Here is a 13,270-nt window from a genome sequence, read left to right on the forward strand (position 1 = left end):
TACTCTCCTACATGGTGGTGGTTGATAGGGTTTCTGTGCCCTGATAGTCCGTTTCTCTGCTGACGCCAGTAAGCCAGACCAAGCCAAGTTAAAAAGTAAAAGACCAGCTATATCTGATCCAAACAACTCCCTGGTAAGTCCTCCAGCCTCCAGACAGGGCGGGGAAGGGGGTCAGCGGCAAAATCACATGGCCGTTCTAAAGGAGGGGGCTTAAACATCCTGTAGGCACCAGGCGATGACCTGTGCCCGATTATAACGCTTTAGGCGGGGGTTGTGCAATTGGGGAGCTACCGCTTGGCGGTTTTTCTGAAAGGGTCGGTTTGGAGAGGGAGGGATGGCCAGATCAAGCAGGGGTGAGCTGGAGATTCCAGTCAGATAGTGGTTTTGTCCACAAATTAAATAACTCTAGTTTCTTTAACCTTCTGTTTTTAAAAATGATTACATTTGTTCTCAGACAATTTCACACACGTGTATAGTGCATTGTGTTTCCTCTCACACCCCCCCACCCTCTCTTATTTTCCTCCTGTCTTTATCACCCTCCCCTCAGGTCCCTTTCCACACGTTAAGGTCTGTTGCGTGTATTGTGTTGTGCGGGTTCGTAAAGAAAGAAGTCATTCCAAGATGAAATTTTAAGGCCTGTGTGGCAGACGGCAGGAAGGTCTGGCCTCTGATGAACTTAAACCTGAACAGCCATACAAAGGCATATTTATTGACTGTTACATAAAGTTTTTTTGGGGGGGGGCGCGGCGAGGTGTATGTAAAATATTTCCTCATACCAAAGTCCTATTTAATTTTTATGTCTCTCTAAAGGAAAGCATCACATGTCCTCATGACTAGTCCTTTATTGTGTATCGTTTGCAATACATAATAATTTAAGAGCCTGAGGTGTGCCGGAGGCACCTCGTGACCAAAGTCATGCAAAGGCTGTGAAACCCCTTCAGAAAAACAAATCTATAAATCATGGAAAACAATCACCGTTTTTTTTTTTTTTTTTTACTGCTTTCCATAATTATTCTTCAAGGTCAAAATACTTCTAGAAAACAACTATTCACTCTAATGTTTACCCTGGATACATAGAAAACTATTCTCTTTAATGTTTACCCTAGATAAAGTAAAAACTACTCATTCTATTGTCCACCCCAGATACAGCGACCACTAAATTCCTACAACATTTCCCTCTTTTTTAATCTATATTAATTACTTTGAAGATTATGTAGCTACACAGTGAAGGCAGCATTTTTTCTTTTTCTTTTCTTTTCTTTTCTTTTTTTTTTTTTCTGAGACAGGGTTTCTCTATGTAGCTTTGGTTCCTGTCATGGATCTCGCTCTGTAGATCAGGCTGGCCTCAAACTCACAGAGATCAGCCTACCTCTGCCTCCTAAGTGCTGGGATTAAAGGCGTGTGCCACCACTGCCTGGAGACTTTTTTCTTTTATGTTATTTCATAGATTTAGGTATGTAAGTTAGAATACATTTGAAAGTCAGTAGAATTATAGCCAAAAGAAGTCTAACAACCACTAGGATATGAAACCTATTAAATGATTTATAGGATTAAATGAAGCTATGGTATCTGTAAGGCTTTTTATATCATCCATTTTAGATATAGCAGGTAAATTATTTTAAAAGGCTTTTAAAATTTTTTGTTGTAAATCATCAATCATTTGAGAAGAATTATGGTGACTCAACAAATGTATTTTAACCTTTTAAAAATCACACTTGTTTTTATTAAACTTTAAAGGTGTAATACAACAAGTTTAACACTTTAGTCATATTTTATTTTAATTTGTTTCTTTAAAGTCTCTAACTGATTTCCCAAAAGTAACATAGTTTGTCACAAGTCAGTTATTTTACTAACTATCCCATTATCTATTTTATTTTGTTGAGCCCAAAGTTTTATAGAATGCTGATATCAGTCTCTAACAAATTTAGCAGTTTGAATTTTTTATGAAGGGTTAATCTGGCTGTTGTAGTAATAGCAGTCGGTGTAATAATTTCCATAATTACATCAATAATCAGTCCAATCATTTGATGTGGTTTTTTAAAAATATTTTCAGTGAGTTTTTGATCTAGAATCAGTACAGGTGAGTTTTGTCATAACCTCAATAGTTTTATTGGTATCCAGACTGCTGGCCTTGCTTTAAGAATATAGAAACTTTCAGAAGTGACATCCAATAACATACTATCATTAATGCAGGCATGAAGAGTATAATGTTCACAGTGATACTATAGTTATAAGGGTGCCTTTTTATATGTCCTTTTAATAATGTATGGGTGATGGTACACATGCTCGAAAGGTGTGACTTTGATTTAATTTAAAGGACAAAGTGTACTTGCCATAATAAACATTTAACTATTTTTATAATTTACAAGGGCATAAGGCACTTGTTAATTTTTGCAAGTTAGTTTGAATTGAATTGTCAACTTGTAACACAGTGCCTGGCATTTTTACTCCATGTCCTTGGGTAGGTTTATCAATAGCAGAGCTAATTTTCATAGTTTCATTTAAACTATATCGATGTCATCTTAATTTTGAATGAGAATATTTTCCTCAAGGGAAGCTGTAAGGGCCCCAATCAATGATGTCTTCATGGGAGATATTAATAAGCATTTGAGGCTTTCTACTTTTACAATGTTGTCAATGTATCCAGTTAGATTTTTTTTTGTTGGTAAACCATATCTCTTAAGACACTAGATGTATAGAACTAGTAGCATTAATCTCATATCCTGTAAACCAGATACATGGAGCATATAAAATTTATCATGAAAGTGGATAGTACTGTGATTAACTATAAATAGCCAAATTTGAAAAGTTATTTAGACAGTGAGTTACATACTCATACAATATGTAAGGAGTCTTCCTCTCCCAAATAATAACACAGAGACTTATTAATCATGAAAGCTCAGCTTTAGCTTAGGTTTGTCCCACTAGCTCTTATAACTTAAATTAACCTGTTTTTATTCATCTGTGTTCTGTCACCTGATGCCCATCCTGCTTCCTCTGTGTCTCCATCCCTCTCTGGTGCATCTAGCTTCCTCTCTCTCTGCCTGGAAGTCCCACCTATACCTCCTGCCCCACTATTGGCCACTCAGCTTTTTAGTACACCAATCACAGCAACACACCTTAACACAGTGTACAAACATCCCACAACACAAATAGGAATTTCTTGTATTCCCACAGTATAATTTATAATCTCCTTATCCTCTTCCTCAGTCTGAGCAGGTCCTTTGTGGTCATAGTGACCAGGTAGCCAAAAGGATTCATTGACCACTACAGGAATATCTGTATCTCTCCAATTACCCCTTTGTTAATGAGAGGATTGGAAATATAAGCCCAGAAAGTATGATTGGTCCCCGTTACCTGTACAATTGCCACAGACAGCATAGCAAGGAACAGTGTTGTAGCATTTAAGGTTTCTTGGCCAGCTGAGCTATTGCTTTTTTTTTTTTTTTTTTTTTCCAGTTAATTTCTTGAGCTGTCCCATGTAGGAGGATCAGCTGTCTGCTTCAAGGGCTTTTTGTATATTTTTCTCCCCAGAGCTGCAATATCCATATCAGCAGCCAAGGCATCCAAGAGACTTCTCTTGCTCCTGTCTAAGTTTTATTAATTTTGATGGTATCCACAACTTTTGTCTCTTGTAGAAACAAAAGCATAACTTTGGTCCCATTGTAACATCTTTTCTATTTTTTATTTGATGTCAAAGCATCCTGGTCGTACACAGGCTGACTCAATTTAGCACTTTGTTTAATGGTGCAATGTCTTTTCAGCAGCTGTCGTCCCTGTTTCACTAGTATTTTAAAAATTTAAAGTTAGTAAAGCATTATGTAATCCATCTCTGGGAGTCCTAATATCCCCATTTTGTTATTAAGTATTTTTTAGAGTGTGATTAGATTTTTTTTCGAAATTGTTTGTTTTGTAGGATTATATGACATTTTTGTAATGTGTTTTATGTTATAAGATGTGAAAAATGCTTTATATTATTGGAAACATAAGCAGGAGCTCAGTTTTAATTTGTATTGGTATATCCATTATGGCCATTGTTCTAGTAAATGTGTAATTATAGAATCAGTCTTTTTAGAACTTAATGGGGGAGATGTCCATTGAAATCTAGAGTATGTATCAATATGATGAATATATTTTAATTTTAAAAATTTTGTTAAACAAAATATATTTATTTGTTAAACATTATTTTTTGAATGTCTTTAGGATTATTTTCTGTAGGAAAGGAATTTGATTATATAAAGAACAGATTTTTATATTTTTTTTAGTTTGTTGTTAGGTTATAGAAATTTTTTTTTTTTTTTTTTTTTTTTTTTTGGTTTTTTCGAGACAGGGTTTCTCTGTGTAGCTTTGCGCCTTTTCCTGGAACTCACTTGGTAGCCCAGGCTGGCCTCGAACTCACAGAGATCCGCCTGGCTCTGCCTCCCGAGTGCTGGGATTAAAGGCGTGCGCCACCACCGCCCGGCTAGGTTATAGAAATTTTTAAGTTTTTATTGTTAACATGATGTGTTTTACAAAAATTTGAAGCTTTTAAAATGTTTTTATTAGTAGTTGATCAATTTATTTATTTATTTTTTTGTTAATGGCCTAGGTAATCTGGTAAGAGACTGAATATTGGTAATATAATGTAGGCAACTTTTTTTTGGATTATCTGTTGTAGTTGTATAAATAATAAAGTTAATTTTGAATTATTGAGAATAAGTATAATAGTTTTTGAATTGTAATAGAGGCCCTTTTGTATATTGACAATCAGTAATTATATTGAGATTTATTAAATTTTAATAAAACCATTAGAATAACATATAACTCTGATTTTTTAATTGAAGTATAAAATAATTGAATTATTTTATTTAGGTCTTTTGTTTTGTAACTGACCATTTTTAATTTATTTTTGTTAGTATAGCATATAAGAGTCCCAGAAATAGGTGTTTTTCCTATTCTGTTTGGAAGAATCATTTAGTTTTATGGGGTTTTTTGTTTTGTTTTGTTTTGTTTTGTTTTGTTTTGTTTTGTTTTTTATAATCTGGAGTCTTTAATTTTGGGGGTATTTATTGTTGACTTTTTAAAACATAATTGTTACAAACTTTTTGTCTGTTATTATTAATTACCCATAATTGTAAATTTTAACATTAGTATAAGGTGCTACAAACTCAGTTGGATATATTTTTGACCATTGACAAAGTCTTTTATAATTAACTTAGAAACCTTTATTATATAGGTTTTTAATTTTTATTTTATAGTTTATAGGCTGAAAGCATATATTTTAAAACACTATATTTTGTATAATAAGTCCAGTAGAGGAATGGGTAGAAGGTAATATTATCAAAATGTATTTAGTTGTGAGATTTATTTGATCTATATAGGTATATTGTACTTTTTGTTTTATTTGGGTCAGTTATTTTTAAATTGGGAAATTTTTCTAAATTTTTAAATTTTTACCTTTTTATATTGTGATTCAAGGAATTAGGTCTCTAGCACATTGATGGTTTGAAAATTAAAAAATTAATGAAGGGATAATCCACTTACCTGGGATTGACATAATGACAATTATAATCATTATCAGTTTGGTAATTCTTATTTTATCTTTTAAAAGGTTGTTTGATATTGGTGCTGGTGCCAAATATGAAAAATTGACTGATAAGATACAATTGTTAGAAAGACCTACTAATGAAACTAAGAAAAATATTCACATACAGACAGAGGAGTTTAAAGTAAAACCTACGACACCATGGCATTATGAAACTGAAGAGGAGCAGCCCAAAGTGATTCATAAACTAACCTTAATTTATCCAGTTACCATTCAAGAACAACTACTGGATAGGCATCCCCAAGGCTATTCAGAAGTTAACTGGGATCCTAGAGAAATGTTAGATTTGAAGAGATTTAAGGAAGAAATAGTTTCATATGGTATACATTCACCTTTAGTGAAGCATTTGTTAAATTCATGGGTCACAGAACAGAATTATTCCACGAGACTGGAAGTTAGTTACAGCAGTATTGGAATCTGGTCCTCAATTACAATGGAAAACATGGTGGAGAGAGGAAGTTAGGGTCATAGAACAACAAAGTAGGGCCAGAGGTATGGAAATTTCCCAAGAGTAGCTCCTCAGTGAGGTGAGGTCCAGTTTGCTGATTTGCAAAGATAGATTATATTGGATGATCACAGCTTGTCTCTATGCCATACAGCAATCTTGAATGCTTGGGACAGGGTTGAAGAATCAGGAAAGAGAACTGAGTCATTTATGAAAATCATACAAGGCCCAAAAGAGGGTTCATTGATTTTTTTTTATAAAGATTGACTTTAGCTGTAAATAGAATGATATCAGATCCAAAAGTTAGATAAATATTAATTGATTCTTTGGATTTTGAAAATGATAATTCAGAATGCAAAAGGGTGATTAGGCCTCTAAAGGCAAGATCAGCACCAATAGATGAATGACTTAGAAATACAGCTGATTGGATCTCACTCTTATGATACTTGGATACGAGAAATAATTTCTAGAAATTTTAAGAAATATCAAAATGTCAGTTATTTTAACTGTAGTAAACAAGGTCATTTGAAAGGAAATACAGTCAAGGCATTTCTAGGAACAATGTTTTTCTTCTAGAGATAATTCAAACAGAAGGCCCCAGCCTTCTGGAATATGCAGAAGGTGTGACAAAGACTGGCATTGGACTAATGAATGCGGATCAACATGGGACAGACAAGGCAACCGTTTGCCATTGGAAAACACCTTAAGGGCCTCTCCCAGGGCCCTGTGTCACATTTGGTTCAATCATTCCTTGTCAGGATTGAGAAAACTCCACCACAGAGCAATTAAAAGACTTAATGCCTGTGTGAAAAACAGTACTGCTCTGGATAACAGAAAAACTCATTGGATAAAACAAAATTTTAAGGAGAAACAATAAAAAGGCAAACTTTTCCAAATTATCAAAGACCAAAGTTAAAAATACTAATTAATGGCATTGAAAATTAAAGTTTGGTAGATACAGGGGCAGATGTAACAATAATTCCACCAAACTCTTGACATCCAAATTTGGTCTCTTCTGGAGGTAAATGTTCAATGTCTAGGGATTGGAACTTTATCTCAGGTAAAACAAAGCATGAGATGGGTTGAGTGTACAGGGTCAGAAGGACAGAGGAAAATTAAAAATAGCCATGAATTTATGGGTATGTGATTTGTTACAGCAATGGACAACCCAGATTAACATTCCTCCAATCTCAGAAGCAAACCATAAACTAACATAAGTTTCTTGGAAAAATGTTAAAAGGTATTATCAATAATGGTCACCAACCATTCAGGTTGTACATAAGCAAGGTACAACAGCTGCTGGTCTTTCAAAGGTAACAACATTTCACCTTTAAAATGGTTAACTGATAAACCTGTCTGGGTGGAACAATAGCCTGTAACATCAGAAAAATTAGAAGCACTAGAACAGCTGGTACAGGAGCAGCTACATGCTCAACATATTAAGGAATCAACCAGTTCTTGGAATTCTCTTCTATCTGTCATTAAAAATAAATCTGGAAAATGGGGAATGTTAACAGATTTAAGAGCCATAAATAAGGTGATTAAGCCAATGGGTTCTTTATAGCTTGGAATTTCCTTGCTTTCTATATTACCTAAAGAATGGTCTATTATAGTGATTGATTTAAAAGACTGATTTTTTACTATACCTTTACAAGAACATAATAGAGAAAAATTTGCCTTCACAGTGCCTACTTATAATAATTCCTAGCCCATTAAAAAATATCAATGACAAATTCTTCCACAAGGGACATTAAACAGCCCTATATTGTGTCAATATTTTGTACAACAGCCATTGGAAATAATTTGGAAATAGTTTCTTCAATCTATAATTTACCATTATATTGAAGATACCTTACTAGCTGATTCAGACTTAAATACCTTAGAAAAAGTATATGAAGAGTTTTAAAAATTTGCTTTGTTGGGGATTACAAATTGCTCCTGAAAAAATACAAAAAGGAGATTCTATGAATTACCTAGTCAAAGTAAATCAAAGACCTCAACATAAATCCAACACAATGCCAAAGGACACAATCAGTAAGACAAAATGAAAGCCTACAGAATGGAAAAAGGTCTTCACCAACCCTACATCTGACAGAGGGCTGATCTCCAAAATACATAAAGAACTCAAGAAACTAGACAGCAAAAATACTAAACATTCCAATTTAAAAATGGGCTACAGAGCTAAACAGAGAATTCTCAACAGAAGAATCTCCAATGGCCAAAAGACATTTAAGAAATTGCTCAACATCCTTAGTCATCAGGAAAATGCAAATCAAAATGACACTGAGATACCATCTTACACCTGTCAGAGCAGCTATGATCAAAAACACTGATAACAGCATTTGGTGGAGAGGATATAGAGCAAGGGGAACACTCCTTCACTGTTTGTGGCAGTGCAAACTTATACAACCACTTTGGAAATCAGTATGGTGGTTTCTCAGAAAATTGGGAATCAATCTACCTCAGGATGCAGCAATACCACTCTTGGGCATATGCCCAAGACTCATACCACAAGGACACATGCTCAACTATGTTCATAGCAGCATTGTTCATAATAGCCAGAACTTGGAAGCAACCTAGATGCCCTTCAACTGAAGAATGGATAAAAAAAAAAAAGTGGCACATACACACAATGGAATACTACTCAGCAGAGAAAAACAATGACATCATGATGTTTGCAGGCAAATGGATGGAACTAGGAAATATCATCCTGAATGAGGTAACCCAGACTCAGAAGGACAAACATGGTATTACTTACACATAAGTGGATACTATATGAAGGGGAAAGGATAACCAGATAGCTCCAGAGAGGCTAGCTAAAAAGGAGACCCCCCAAGAGAGATGCATGGATTGCCCTGGGAAGGGGAAATAGATGAGATCTCCATGAGTAGACTGGGACTGAGGGGGAAAATGGAGGATAGGGGATGGGGAATGAGAGCATAGGGGAATGGGATGATTGGGCTGGAACAGGGACAGAATGGAAGAGCAATAAAAGAGATATCATGATAAAGGGAGACACTATGGGGATAGGGAAAAACGAGGTGCTAGGGAAGTTCCCCAAATCTACAAGGATGGCCTCGCCTTAAACTACTAGCCATAGTGGAGAGAGTGTCTTAACTAGCCTACCCCTGTAATCAGATAAGTGAATACCCTAACTGTCATCATAGAGCCTTCATCCAGTAACTGATGGAAACAGATGCAGAGATCTATAGCCAAGCACCAGGATGAGCTTCAGGAGTCCAATTGAAGAGAAGCAAGAGGAATTCTATGAGCAAGGGGCATCAAGATCATGATGGGGAAACCTACAGAGACAACCAAACCAAACTAGTGGGAACACATGAACTGTGGACCAATAGTTATGGAGCCTCCATGGGACTCAACTAGGCCCTCTGCATGGGCAAGATAGTTATGTAGCTTGATCTGCTTAAGGAGCTCCCTGGCAGTGGCCCCCTAGGTCATAAGCAGACTTTGTGCAGCCTGCTGCCTATGGTGGGGTACCTTACATAGCCTTGGTCCAGGGGGAGGGGCTTGGACCTGCCTCAAGTGAGTGTATCAGGATCTGCTGACTCCCCACAGGAGGCCTTGCCTTGGAGGAGGTGAGAATGGGGGTTGGGATGGGGGAAGTCTTGGGGTAGGAAGAGGGAGGGGAGGGGATCTGTGATTGGTATGTAAAATGAATAGAAATTTTCTTAATAATAATAATAATAATAATAAGAAGAAGAAGAAGAAAGTTGCCCATCTTTGGCTACCAGCCTAAGGTACAGAGCCTAACTCAGCTCTGGCTCAGATCCCTAGTAAGAGCTTGCAAATATCCACAGTGATCTCCATAGCTGCCACATATCCCAGTAAAGGAGTAGAGGATAAGAAAAATGGAATAACCTTTTTGGAATGAGTCTAAGGTGACTACAGCAGTCATAGCTATTTAGAGTTTTCTAAGTCAAACTCTCTCCTAACAGATGTTCAATAAAATTTTCAAGAGAGTATTTCATTCCCAGGAGAAAGTAGTCATTTCAAAACACTTCAGAGTATCCACTCAAGTAAACGAAAACCCATGCTAATTATAAAGACACTTTTAGCTGTTTAAGTGGCTCATATATACCTGTGTTCCTATCACAGCAGTAGAATTTCTGTACAAACTAACTCGATTGTGGGGGGCCTACCCCTTTGTGGGAGGTCTACCCGTTTCTAAACAGAAAGAGATGAGGAGTGGACACTTGTAGGAAGAAGATAGAAAAGCTCCTCTAACTATGACACCTTCACTTATGTTTTCCAGGGGTCACTGAAGCCATAAAATTATATTTTGTGCCATCAGAAAAAGTGTTCAAATATATCCATAGGTAAAAGAGTAGTAAAAAGAATTCTAGTATGAACATCACTATATTTTTTACAAAATTACATTCAACATTTATGCTTTTACATTCAACATTTACACTTTTTAACTCTCAATATTTACACCTTTGCTTGCTTAATTCAAAAGGAAACTCTATAGAACTATTTCACAAACTTTAGCACACAACTAGAAAAGATCTCTTAACATCACTATACATATTTACAACTAACATGAATATAACTATACTTATTTATACTTTTTACAAACTTATATTCAAAAGGAAACTATAGGACTATTTTACAAACTTTAGCAAACATCTAGAAAGAATCTCTTAACAGAAGTAGCTTACATTTACAAATTTTAGCAAACATCTAGAAAAGATACAACTATTATATTTTCTTTCAACAAGACAGAAAGTATGTAAATCAATTCTAAAGTTCAGAGTTTATAGTCAGCTTTGATACCATTCTGAAAGTTTTCTTCAGAGTTTGAAGTCAGAGCCTAATTTATTAGTGACTTTAAGCTTGACTGAGGGTAAAATTCCCTTTTCTTGATATTTTTAAAAGCTGCTTTTTAAGATTACCATGAGTGTTTCAAAGTGGCTTGTTGACAAACCGTATTTAGCATTTTAATTGCCTCCTGACAGGCAAGCTTTCACCTGTTTCTCTTTTTCAGGAGGTAAGGCTAACAAGCCTTGTGGGAAAAGTGTTTTTAACTCCTTAAGCTGTTTAAAATGAATTAAAAATATGCATTTGCTTGATATTTCCCTTAGGCATCTTGCTACTCTTCTTATGGACTACATTTCCCAAGCTGCTTTTCTCTATGTCCACACTACTGACTTAGAGCTTGGAGGCAGGACCCAAGGCTCACTTTGGTTTTCTTCTGGCTCCTGAACACCCACCTTCTCCTCATGTCCAGTTTCACTCACCCCAAGTGCTTTTGGAGAATGAAACAGAATGAAGACACACACGGTGACGTGGTGACAGGCTGTGTCTTTTCCTTGCTGTGGTGCAGAGCTGGGTGGAGAAAGAGCATTTCAGCTTTATTCCTGATGTGCTGTAAGTACACTTGAAGTTTTCTTTTTTTAAAATTTTATTTAAATAACATTTTCCCACTTACTTTATATACCAACTGCAGTTTCCTCTTCCTCCTCTCCTCCAAACCCCATCTGCTCCCCACTCCCCATCTCCCTCCCCCCCTTCCACTCCTCCTCTGTCTCCATTCAGAAAGGGGCAGGCCTCCTATGAGTTTAAGCAAAGCATGGCATATCAAAGTGGAGGCAGGATTAAGCTCCTCCCCTTGCATCAATGCTGGGCAAGGTAATCCAGCATGTTCCTGAGAGCCAGCTAAGCACCAGGGACAGGTCCTGTTCTCACTGCTAGGAGCCTTACAAAGAGACCAAGCTACACAACTGCCACACACACACATGTCATTCCCACGGAGGCTCCCTAACTGTTGGTTCAGAGTCCATGAGTTCCCGCAAGCTCAGGTCAGCTGTCTCTGTGGGTCCCCCCTCCTTATGACTTCCCTGGCTCATACAATCCCTCCTCCCTTTCTTCAATAAGACTCGCAGAGCTCAGCTTAGTGCTTGGCAGTGGATCTCTGCATCTGTTTCCATCAGTTACTGGATGAAGGCTCTATGATGACAGGGTATTCACCGATCTCATTACCAGGGCAGGCCAGCTCAGACACCCTCTCCACTATTGCGAGGAGTCTTAGCTCGGGTTATCCTTGTAGATTCCTGGGGGTTTCCCTGGTGCCAGGTTTTTCCTTAATCCCCAAATTCCCCCCCATCAAGACATCTCTATCCTTACTTTCCCCTCCGTCCCACCTTCAACCTGCCTCCCAAACCCAGCCTACCCAACCCACTCCCTCAAGATCCCATTCCCCAACACCCAGTTTACCCAGGAGATCTCTTCTATTTCCCCTTCCCAGGGAAATCCATGCATCTCTCTTTGGGCCCTCCTTGTTATCTAGCCTCTCTGGGGCTGTGGATTGTAGGTTGGTTATCCTATACTTTACAGCTAGTATCCACTTATGAGTGAGTACATACTTTCTGGGTCTGGTTTACCTCACTCAGAATGATTTTTTTTTCCTAGTTCCATCCATTTGCTGGCATATTTCATGAGGTCATTGTTTTGTTTGTTTTTTTTTTTAACAGCTGAATAATACTTCATTCTGTAAATGCACCACTCCTTATCCATTCTTTGCTTGAGGAGCATCGAGGTTGTTTCCTGTTTCTGGCTTTTATGAATAATGCTGCTATGAAACAGTTGAGCAAGTGTCCCTGTGGTATGACCGAGCATTTTTGGGGTATATGTTCAAGAGTGCTATTGTGGGTCTTAGGTAAATTATTCCCAGTTTTCTGAGAAACCGCCATATTGATTTCCTCCCCTAACTATTCCTCCCCTTTTATTGTATTTTTTAAACAATAGATAACCACCAACGCCCCCCTCCACCCCTTGTGAACATCTTATCTCTCTTATAAAAGGGACTTGGATAGGCCAGTGAGGACTGCTCTCAAAAACCCCGAGTTAAGTGGAGACAGAGGCTGGCTAGCCTCAGGTACCCCTAAATACAGCTTGCTTTAATTCAGACAATCAAGGGCTTGGTTGTTCCTCTCTCGAGAATTTGGGGATTTGGTCCTTCCTCTCTTGAGAATTTTGAGATTAACACTTCTCCCAGCATACAGGAAATTCCAGTTTCTTAGAGACCATGGTTTAATAGTCCGGCAGGAAAAGGAAGGAATAAAGTGGGTGTCTCTTCACTCCCGGGCCTAGGTAGAGCACTTGCCTAGCAAGTGCTGGGATCTCAGTCCAGTCCCCAGTGCCCACAGGGATTGAGAGCATCATCCCTGACATGGCACTTACAATGGTGTTTTAAATTTCTCTGGGACCCTCATTCAGTAATG

Source organism: Peromyscus leucopus, chromosome 8a, assembly GCF_004664715.2.
Source record: "Peromyscus leucopus breed LL Stock chromosome 8a, UCI_PerLeu_2.1, whole genome shotgun sequence".
Lineage (NCBI taxonomy): Eukaryota > Metazoa > Chordata > Mammalia > Rodentia > Cricetidae > Peromyscus > Peromyscus leucopus.